We start from the raw sequence: 10,414 nt of genomic DNA, 5'->3' as shown, positions 1-10,414 counted from the left end.
TATTTTATTTGTTTGTGTCAACTCAACCCACTGTGTCACACCAACGATGGACTCTTGAGTGAGTGTGAACATACTGTTATTCGTGCGTGTTGGCACAAAAGCACATGGGTGGGTGTGTTTGAGTGTTGGGGCTTGTGTACGCGAGTGTATGTGCATTCAGCTGGAAACTGTTAATTGGTTAGCAACATGTTAATAAAGTTGCAGGATAATACAACCTACATTCTTCCTCTTGATTCCCGCGCCACACACACTCCTAGCAAAGTTAACGGTGAGGGGCGGTAGGCGTTTAAGAGGCCAAACCAAAGAGCATGAATAGACAATTGTGTTGAGACAAAAAGGAGAAAAAAATAACAAAAACACACACACACACAATAGGCCAGGTCATTGATGGAAGAGCAATGCCATATTGACATTAATAAATGCGTATGATTAAGAGTTCAAAGAGTGAGCACAAATGAGAACAATTGAATATGGCCTATGAGATGATAATGGCATTTTCAAAGGCCATAAAGGCTCTTAATAAATTAAGACATGTTGATGTTGCGAAATGCAAGAACGCTGCAGCGGAGGCAGAATTTTAATTCTCATATAGTGAACTATGGTGTGTGTGTGCTGAGCTGTTTTTGTGTATTGTCTTAGTCAAAGGATGTACCAAATAGTGGTGGCTTTCAAACTAAAGTGCAATAAATGAGTGCTCATAAAGGAGCACACATCTCGAAGTCTATGATCGGTGTTGACACAAGCAATGTAGACAGATTGCTGGATTTAAATGCGTAATTGCTGTCATTGTCGTGTTAAGTTATGCTGTAAAAATTGAACAATAAACGCAGGCCACCTCAATTGCATACGCAACTTACAAATACATGCACAGGTGCCCAAAACATGGAATAGCGTGAAATAAAAGAGACTTGTAGGAAACAATCACCACAGGTAGTTTAAACAAGTAAAAGCGTGCTAAGTTCGGCCGGGCCGAATCTTGGGAACCCACCACCATGGATTCTCCTACAAGCTTTTTCTGGTTATAGACCGATTTGGACCGCGGATAAAAATCGCAGCTTGTAATGGCTCAAGAAGTCAATTCGGGAGATCGGTTTATCTGGGAGCTATATCAGGTTCTTGACCGATTTAAGGCGGCTTCCAGGGGCTCAAGAAGTCAAATCGGGAGATCAGTCTATATGGGAGCTATATCAGATTCTTGACAGATTTAAACCGTACTTGGCACAGTTGTTGGAAGTCAAAGTAGAACATAATTTGCAAAATTTCTGCCAAATCGGGCAAAAATTGTGACTTCCATGGGCTCAAGAAGTCAAATAGGCAGATCGGTTTATATGGGAGCTATATCCAAATCTGAACCGATATGGCCCATTTGCAATTCCAACGTCCTACATCAATATAAAGTATCTGTTCTAAATTTCAAACGGTTAGCTTTACGCGTTCGACCTCTGTAGTGATTTCTACAGACGGATGGACGGACGGACAGCTTTACACACAACGAAGAGATATTAAGAGTTGACCTGTACATCTCTGGTTTTTCCAGGTGGCGCAATCTTAATATCTGCTCTATGATTGATTTACTAGATCTTAAGCCGCATTGCAAATGCAAATTTATCCATTAACATTCCATTAAGGAACAGGTGCGAGCGCTGTCCGATACATGTTTAAGCTTATCGACAAGGGGCATCCTTTTTATAGCCGAGTCCGCGGACCGTGCCGCATAGCGACACCTCTTTGAGGAGAAGTACTTCACAAATATCGCCAGCATTAGGAGGGGATAACCAACGCAGACATTTTTTTTATGAGATGTTGCATTCGGCTTATCAGCGTGTCGCCTTGAGTAGTTCGGCTCCAGCTGGCTTGTTGTTCTTCAGTGAAATCACTGCCATTTGGACCTCATACTGAGTAAGCGGTAAACATTCAATACTATTATCAAGGATTGGTTTGCTCTTCGACGCACTAGCATTTGGCTAAAATATTCATTTCACATCCTCAGCACACTATCTGCATCAGTTACCAGATTTCCTTCTTTGTCTCTGCAGGAGGAAAACCACCGCTGAAAATTTTTACTGATAGTCTCGCCAAAAGCCAGGTTCAGAGAACATGTTGTCTTGGCTTAGGCGTAGCGATGAGGACCACGCCCACTAGGGCACTGGAGACTATTCTAGATATCCGACCCATTGACATATAGATTAAGTGTGAGGCAGCCAATGCGGCTATAAGACTTAAGACGATGGGAGAATGGATTGAGGTTTGGAGCAGCTCATACCATCGCGGTATAATCGAGGCGACGATAGGAAACCTGTAAGGAAGGAAAAAAATTTTCGATCGGATACCTTGAGGTCGAGTGCAAGGATTGACGGAACCCTGTTATTGCCATCTGGGAGATCATGCTATACGGATGGATCAAAGCTAGAGGACAGAGTGGGCCTGGGGGTCTAAATTGGGAACCCAGACTGCCTGACCATAATACGGTCCTGCAGGCGGAGGTCCGGGCGAACACGGAATGCGTGAAGTGGTGTAGTGCTAACGCAAGGACGTCGAGTGTGAACATCTTTACCGACAGTAAAATTGCCATAAGGCAAAAACAACCAGGATGGTAAGGTCACGAACAGTCATACATTGTAAGAAGGAGAATAACGCCTTCTCTGAGGATGGCAAAATCCGTATCGTGTGGGTGCCGGACCATAACAGAGTAAGTAAGGACCATAACAGAGTAATGAAAGGGCAGACGATTGGCGGTGAAGGCCAGAGAACTGCCCGAAGCCTTTCGGGTCGACGCGGTCCGTGTTAAGGTTATATCAGGTTATGCACCGATTAGCACAGTTGTTGGAAGCGTTACCAAAACATCGTGTGGATAATTTCAGTCAAATTGAATGAGAATTGCGCCCTCTAGAGGCTCAAGAAGTCAAGGTCCAAGATCGGTTTATATGGCAACTATATCAGGCTATGAACCGATTTGCGCCGTAATTAGCACAGTTGTTGGAAGTCATAACAAAACACCTCATGCAAAACTACAGCCAAATCGGATAAGAATTGCGCCCTCTAGAGGCTCAAGAAGTCCAGACCCACGATCGGTTTACATGGCGGCTATACCAGTTGTGAACCGATTTGTTGGAAGTCATAATATAACACCTGATGCAAAAATACAATTCTTATCCAAATCGGATAAGAATTGCGCCCTCTAGAGGCTCAAGAAGTCAAGATCCCAGATCGATTGATATAGCAGCTATATCAGATTATAAACCATTAAACCATAGTTGGCAGAGTTACTGGAAGTGTTGCCATAACACCGCGTGCAAAATTGCAGTCAAATCGGACGAGCATTGCGCCCTCTAGAGACTCAAAAATGACAAGACCCAAGATCGGTTTATATAGCAGCTATACCAGGTTATGAACTGATTTGCGCCATACTCAGCACAGTTGTTGAAAGTCATAACAAAACACCTCATGCAAAACTACAGCCAAATCGGATAAGAATTGCGCCCTCTAAAAGCTGAAGAACTCAAGACCGCAGATCGGTTTATATGGCAGCTATATCAAAACATGGACCGATTTGACCCATTTACAATTCCAACCGACCTACACAAATAAAACGTATTTTTACAAAGTTTCAAGCGCCTAGCTTTAATTCTTCGAAAGTTAGCGTGCTATCGACTGACAGACGGACGGACGGACAGACGTCCGGACGGAAAGTCAAAATAAAACACCTCATACAAAATTTCAGCCAAATCGGACGAGAACTGCGCCCTCTAGAGGCTCAAGAATTCAAGACCCAAGATCGGTTTATATGGCAGCTATACGGACGGACAAGGCTAGATCGACTTAAAATATCATGACCATAAAGAATAAATATACTGTATGGGGCCTTAGACGCATATTTTAAGGTGTTACAAACAGAATGACGAAATTAGTATACCCCCCATCCTATGGTAGAGGGTATAAAAACAGCAAATTTGAATACAGACTGTTGTATTCAAATTTGCTGTTTTTATACCCACCACCGTAGTATAGGGGTGGGTATAATATCATTTAGTCATTCCGTTTGCAACACATCGAAATATCAATTTCCGACCCTACAAAATATATATATTTCGGATCGTCGTAAAATTCTAAGACGATTTAACGATGACCGTGTGTCTGTCCGTCCGTCTGTTGTAATCACTCTACAGCCTTCAAAAATTAAGATATTGAGCTGAAATTTGGCACAGATATGTCTTTTTGATGCGCGCTGGATAAGTTCTTGAACGGGCCAAATCGGACCATATTTGGATATAGCTGCTATATAGACCGATTTTCCTATAAAGGGTCTAATGCCCATAAATGCTTTATTTTTTATCCGATTTCGCTGAAATTTGAAACAGTGAGTAGATTAAGGCCTACGGACAACTGACCCAAATATGGTTCAAATCGGACCATATTTGGATATAGCTGCTATATAGACCGATTTTCCTATAAAGGGTCTAATGCCCATAAATGCTTTATTTTTTATCCGATTTCGCTGAAATTTGAAACAGTGAGTAGATTAAGGCCTACGGACAACTGACCCAAATATGGTTCAAATCGGACTATATTTAGATATAGCTGCCATATAGACCGATCTCCCGATTAAGGGTCTGAAGTCCATAAAAGCTTTATGTTTTAACCGATTTCGCTGAAATTTGAAATAGTGAGTTGTTTTAGGCCTCCCAACATCTGACCCAAATATGCTTTAGATCGGACTATATTTAGATATAGCTGGCATATATACCGATCTGCCGATAAAGGGTCTGAAGCCCATAAAAGCTTTATTTATTACCCGAGTTCGCTGAAATTTGAAACGGAGTGTTATCTTAAGCCTCCAGATATCCGACCTAAATATGGATCAAATCGGACTATATTTAGACATAGCTGCCATATAGACCGATCTCTCGATTAAGGGTCTGAAGTCCATAAAAGCTTTATGTTTTAACCGATTGCGCTGAAATTTGAAATAGTGAGTTGTTTTAGGCCTACCAATATCTGACACAAATATGCTTTAGATCGGACTATATTTAGATATAGCTGGCATATATACCGATGTGCCGATAAAGGGTCTGAAGCCCATAAAAGGTTAATTTATTACCCGATTTCGCTGAAAATTGAAACAGTGGGTTATCTTAAGCCTCCTGATATCCGACCTAAATGTGGATCAAATCGGACTATATTTAGGTATAGCTGCCATATAGACCGATCTCCAGATAAAGGGTCTAAAGCCCATAAAAGCTTTATTTTTTAACCGATTTCGCTGAAATTTGAAACTGTTAGTAGTTTTAAGCCACCCGCTATCCGACCTAAATATGGTAAAGATCGGACTGTATTTAGATATAGCTGTCATTTAGACCGATCTGCCGATAAAGGGTCTGAAGCCCATAAAAGCTTTATTTATTACCCGAGTTCGCTGAAAATTGATACAGTGGGTTATCTTAAGCCTCCTGATATCCGACCTAAATGTGGATCAAATCGGACTATATTTAGGTATAGCTGCCATATAGACCGATCTCCAGATAAAGGGTCTAAAGCCCATAAAAGCTTTATTTTTTAACCGATTTCGCTGAAATGTGAAACTGGCCACCCGCTATCCGACCTAAATATGGTAAAGATCGGACTGTATTTTGATATAGCTGTCATTTAGACCGATGTCCCGATTAAGGGTCTCGATTAAGCTCATAAAAGCATTATTTATTACCCGATTTTGTTAAAATTTGAAATACAAAAGTCAACAGTGACTTATATTTATAAGTAGATCAATAAGTCAATATCCGTATCGAATTTGGGTGCATAAGTAATCCAATTTTCACCGGATTGTGCCGAAAGGGGGTTTTCAAATTTACCCGAGGTGGTGGGTGTCCAAAGTTTGGCCCGGCCGAACTTAATGCCTTTTTACTTGTTTTATTTCAAGCTTTATATTGACACCCTCTTTGGGTAAAATTTCTCGACTCCGACTCCCCAGTCCCGCAAAGAATTTTACAAATGTGATTCGGCCCGGCCGATCTTAGCATATTCTAACCTGTTTAAAGCTCAAAACTTCTTAAAATTAGACGTAGATTACGATTTTGAAAACCGCCAAAAATTTACCCACCCTAATATTTATATACCCGCTATGTAAACCTGTATTAGTGACAACAATCCTTTGTTAAAAGCCCATATCTTGTTTCCTTTACAAAAGCCTTTAACATTTTATGCTCGTAAAGCTAAGACCAATAGTTCAAAAATTTTATACATTTTTATTGAGATTTGAACCACTGCGCAAACTTATTTTTCAATAAAATTTTTTTTAATCACTTTTTAATTTTATTAAATCCCTTTTTCTTTTTTTAAGTTAATTTTTATTTCGAACCCTCTGCCAGCAGCATTGTTCGAGTCCTTGTACAAATCGGCAACACTTTCAATGATAGACAAACATTTACATTGGCAGACGCTTCGCTGCTTGCCCAAACACTGCGGTACTTTACACAAAACCTACAGCGACAACACCAACACAAACACCAGCCAACCAACCAACCAACCAACCAGCCAGCCAACCATCATGATGCTCTCCGTGAAAAAGTAAAGACAGCCAGCCGTTTAATTTGACAATGGCAAAGATGATGACAGTGTATTGTTGTTGTTTTTTGTTTGCAAAGGCGGCGATGACTTTTCAGGACGACATTATTAAAATGTCATTTCCTACAACCGCCAGCCCGCCTGTCCGCCCGCCCGTCCGCCCTACATACCCTAACTCTCTAAGCATATAAACTTATGCTTATAATTTATCTAAGTGTAGGTGTGTGATTGTATGTGGCTCTACCATTGTTCATTGCGTTTGCACATACCTACAAACTCTCACATAGATAGACCGATAGATCCCCATGTACATATTTGGGATCTGCGTGCGCTTTTCGCTATTCGGCTCTTTTAAATCCCCACAAAGGAAAATAAAAACGGAAGTAACAACCTTCTAGGAAAGCCCACAATAAACGCACCAACACCAAAAGCCCAGCTACAACAGAAAAAAAACTTCAAAAAAAAAGAAAGCATACACTCACACAAAACTAATTAAATTAAATTTAAACTTTTTTCACTCTCACTAGTAGTGTTACTGCCCTCTCTATTCTCTAGAGTAGCGGTCGGTGGCAGCTGCACATTTTATTTATTTTCATTTTTTTTTTATTCTTGGTCTTATTAAAACCGTTTGCCTTTTTTTAGTGCCGTAGGTTTGTTTTTTTTTTTTTTTTTTGCAGTTGTTTTTTTTTTGTTCCTTTTTTTATGTTTTTTGAAGAGTCACAACCATTAAGATTTTGTGAAATGTCCACTTGGTGCTTTAATTTGCTTTTGTTGTTGTTGTTGTTCTTGTTTTGGGTTTTTAGCTATGCTTGCTGTTTTGTTGTAAAACTTCTGTTATCTTGCTGCTGTTGATTGTATTACTACTACTCTACTCTACTACATTTCACCACCACCACAAACTAAGCGCTCACACACACTGCACTATTTTGTTCACGTCCGCCGCGCGCTTAATGTTCAACACTTGTGGCAAGGCAGCAGCCCAACGAGAGACTGATGACTGATGCCCCAACAGCATCCGTGTCCGTTTTACATTTGGCCCCTTCGGCCGGAGCATCGCTAACTATTTCGTCTACATGCATTGAAAGCTTTGACTAGAGAGCTTTGCATAGTGGCGAACTTTTTCCATGAACGGAAGTTTGTTCATGCGAGGGTGTGGTGAAAAGGTTATTAAGTAGCATTCACCATGAAGCCAGGGTTAGGCATTTTGCCGACTATATTTTGGTTATACCCACCACCGAAGGATGGGGGTATATTCGTTTTGCCATTCCGTTTGCAACAAATAGAAATATCCATTTCCGACCCTATAAAGTATATATATTCTTGATCAGCGTAAAAAGCTATGACGGTCTAGCCATGTCCGTCTGTCTGTCTGTTGAAATCACGCTACAGTCTTTAAAAATAGAGATATTAAGCTGAAACTTTGCACAGATTCTGTTCTTGTTCATAAGCAGGTTAAGTTCGAAGATGGGCTATATCGAACTATACCTTGATATAGCCCTCATATAGACCGATCCGCCGATTTAGGGTCTTAGGACCATAAAAGCAACATTTATTATCCGATTTTGCTGAAATTTGGCAGAGCCAGTTGTGTTAAGCCGCTCGACATCTTCTTCAATTTGGCCCAGATCGGTTTAGATTTGGATATAGCTGTCATTTAGACCGATCCGCCGATTTAGACACTTAGGCCCAAAAAGGCGCATTTATTGTCCGATTTTGACAAAATTTTGGGACAGTGAATTGTGTTAGGCCCTTCGACTTCCTTCATCAATTTTGCTCAGATCGATCCAGACTTGGATATAGCTGCCATATAGACCGATCTCTCGATTTAAAGTTATGGGCCAGAAAAGGCACATTTATTGTCCGATGTCGCTGAAATTTGGGACAGTGAGTTAGGTTAAGCCCCTCGACAAATTTCTGCAATTTGGCTCAGATCGGTCCAGATTTGGATATAGCTGCCTTATAGACCGATTTCTCGGTTTAAGGTTTCGGGGCCATAAAAAGCGCATTTATTGACCGATATGGCCGAAATTCAGGACAATGAGTTATGTTAAGCCACTCCACATATGTCTGTAATTTGGCTTAGATCGGTCCAGATTTAGATATAGCTGCCTTATAGACCGATCTCTTGATTTAAGGTTTTGGGGCTATAAAAGGCGTATTTATTGTCCGATATCGCCGAAATTCAGAACAATGAGTTATGTTAAGCCCCTCCACATATTTCTGCAATTTGGCTTAGTTCGGTCCAGATTTAGATATAGCTGCCATATAGATCGATCTCTCGATTTAAGGTTTTGAGGCTATAAAAGGCGTATTTATTGTCCGATATCGCGGACAGTTTTTTGGACAGTGAGTTAAGTTAAGCCCCTCGACATATTTCTGCAATTTGGCTCAGATCGATCCATATTTAGATATAGCTGCCTTAAAGACCGATCTCTCATTTTAAGATATTGGGCCCATTAATGGCGCATTTATTATCCGATGTCAACGAAATTTGGGACAGTGAGTTGTGTTAGGCCCTTCGGCATTCTTCTGCAATTTAGCCCAGATCAGTTCAGATTTGCATATAGCTGTCACATAGACCGATCTGTCGATTTATGGTTTTGGACCTATAAAAGGAGCATATGGACCGATCTCTCGATTTAAGGCCTTGGGCCCATAAAAGGCGCATTTGTTGTGCGATTGCACCGAAATTTGGGTCAATGATTTGTGATAGGCCCTTTGACATCCCTCTCCTGTTTGGCTCAGATCGGTTCAGATTTGGATATAGCTGCCATATAGACCGATATCTCGATTTAAAGTCTTGGCGCCACAAAACGCGCATTTAAAATCCGATCTCACTGCAATTTGATACAGTGACTTATGTTAGGCTTTTCGACATCTGTGTCCTATATGGTTCAGATCGGTTTATTTTTAGATATAGCTACTAAAAAGACCAAGACATTTTTATTGGAAGTCGTTTGTGTACTTTATTTTCCAGAATAAGAGAGAGTAAATTTTGACAGTTCGAAAATAGAGAACCTGCAAATTTATACTGGGAAACCTTGAACAGAAGTTTTGTAAAGTTCAGCTGTTTTATGAAAATGCTGCCATGGGATTGAGTGGGTCCAGCTGGGCAGATAAAAAAGTGACGCACAGTGGGATTAAAAAAATTAGTGCAATGACATTCGTAGCTTCGTGCACAGTTGTTGTTGTAGCAGTGTGTTGTACAATGAAATACTCCATCAGGTCAATGAAAAACTCCATCGGGCCAATGCAGTACGTACAACCGGCTGCCATGGGATTGCACGGTAATTTGTGATGCCTGTCCAAAGGCACGGAGATCACGGATATACGAATGGCTCCCCTTCTAGCCTTTTCACTCTCGGATCAATAAATTGACGTTTATATAAGGAAAATACCTCACAAGCATCGCCAGCATTTTTTATATTGTTGCGCAGCGACTGTGATTGTACTCTTTTTGGCCGTCGTGAAATATAAATTTTCCCTAGATGCAAAAACAAGTTATAGCAATACAAACACTTTTCATCAATATTTTCCGCTTATATTTTATATGGACTTTCATCGCGAAAATCGAATATAGTTCCAATTTTAAGATTAAATTGACCTTATATAAAGGGCACATATTTGGAAAATCAAATTGTCCAATGTTTCAATATTTCATTTTCTACCTCTATCTCATTATCTCCCTCTCTCTATTACATTTTCTCCCTCCCTCTCTCACTCTCTCATTTCATTTTCTTTCATATTCCAACTACGTTCCGTTAGCAATTTCGATTACGCGAACGAGCCTTTTAAGCTATTCATTACATTGCGTCTACTCATTGCGATACGTTGCATGACTAATTTGTTCTGTAAT

General features: G+C 40.5%; 1 protein-coding gene across 1 annotated transcript in view; it reads right to left on the bottom strand.

The window, feature by feature from the left end:
• The window catches only part of LOC106091190 (uncharacterized), a 162,059-nt gene extending 154,468 nt beyond the window's left edge, over positions 1-7,591 (bottom strand). The window contains exon 1 of the mRNA XM_059365173.1: positions 7,474-7,591. The gene's annotated coding sequence lies outside the window, so the exon portion shown is untranslated. The remainder of the gene's footprint in view (positions 1-7,473) is intronic.
• Positions 7,592-10,414: the final 2,823 nt, after the last annotated feature.

Source organism: Stomoxys calcitrans, chromosome 3, assembly GCF_963082655.1.
Source record: "Stomoxys calcitrans chromosome 3, idStoCalc2.1, whole genome shotgun sequence".
Lineage (NCBI taxonomy): Eukaryota > Metazoa > Arthropoda > Insecta > Diptera > Muscidae > Stomoxys > Stomoxys calcitrans.
The sequence above is the reverse complement of the archived record's forward strand: the minus strand, read 5'-3'. Positions and strand labels throughout refer to the sequence as shown.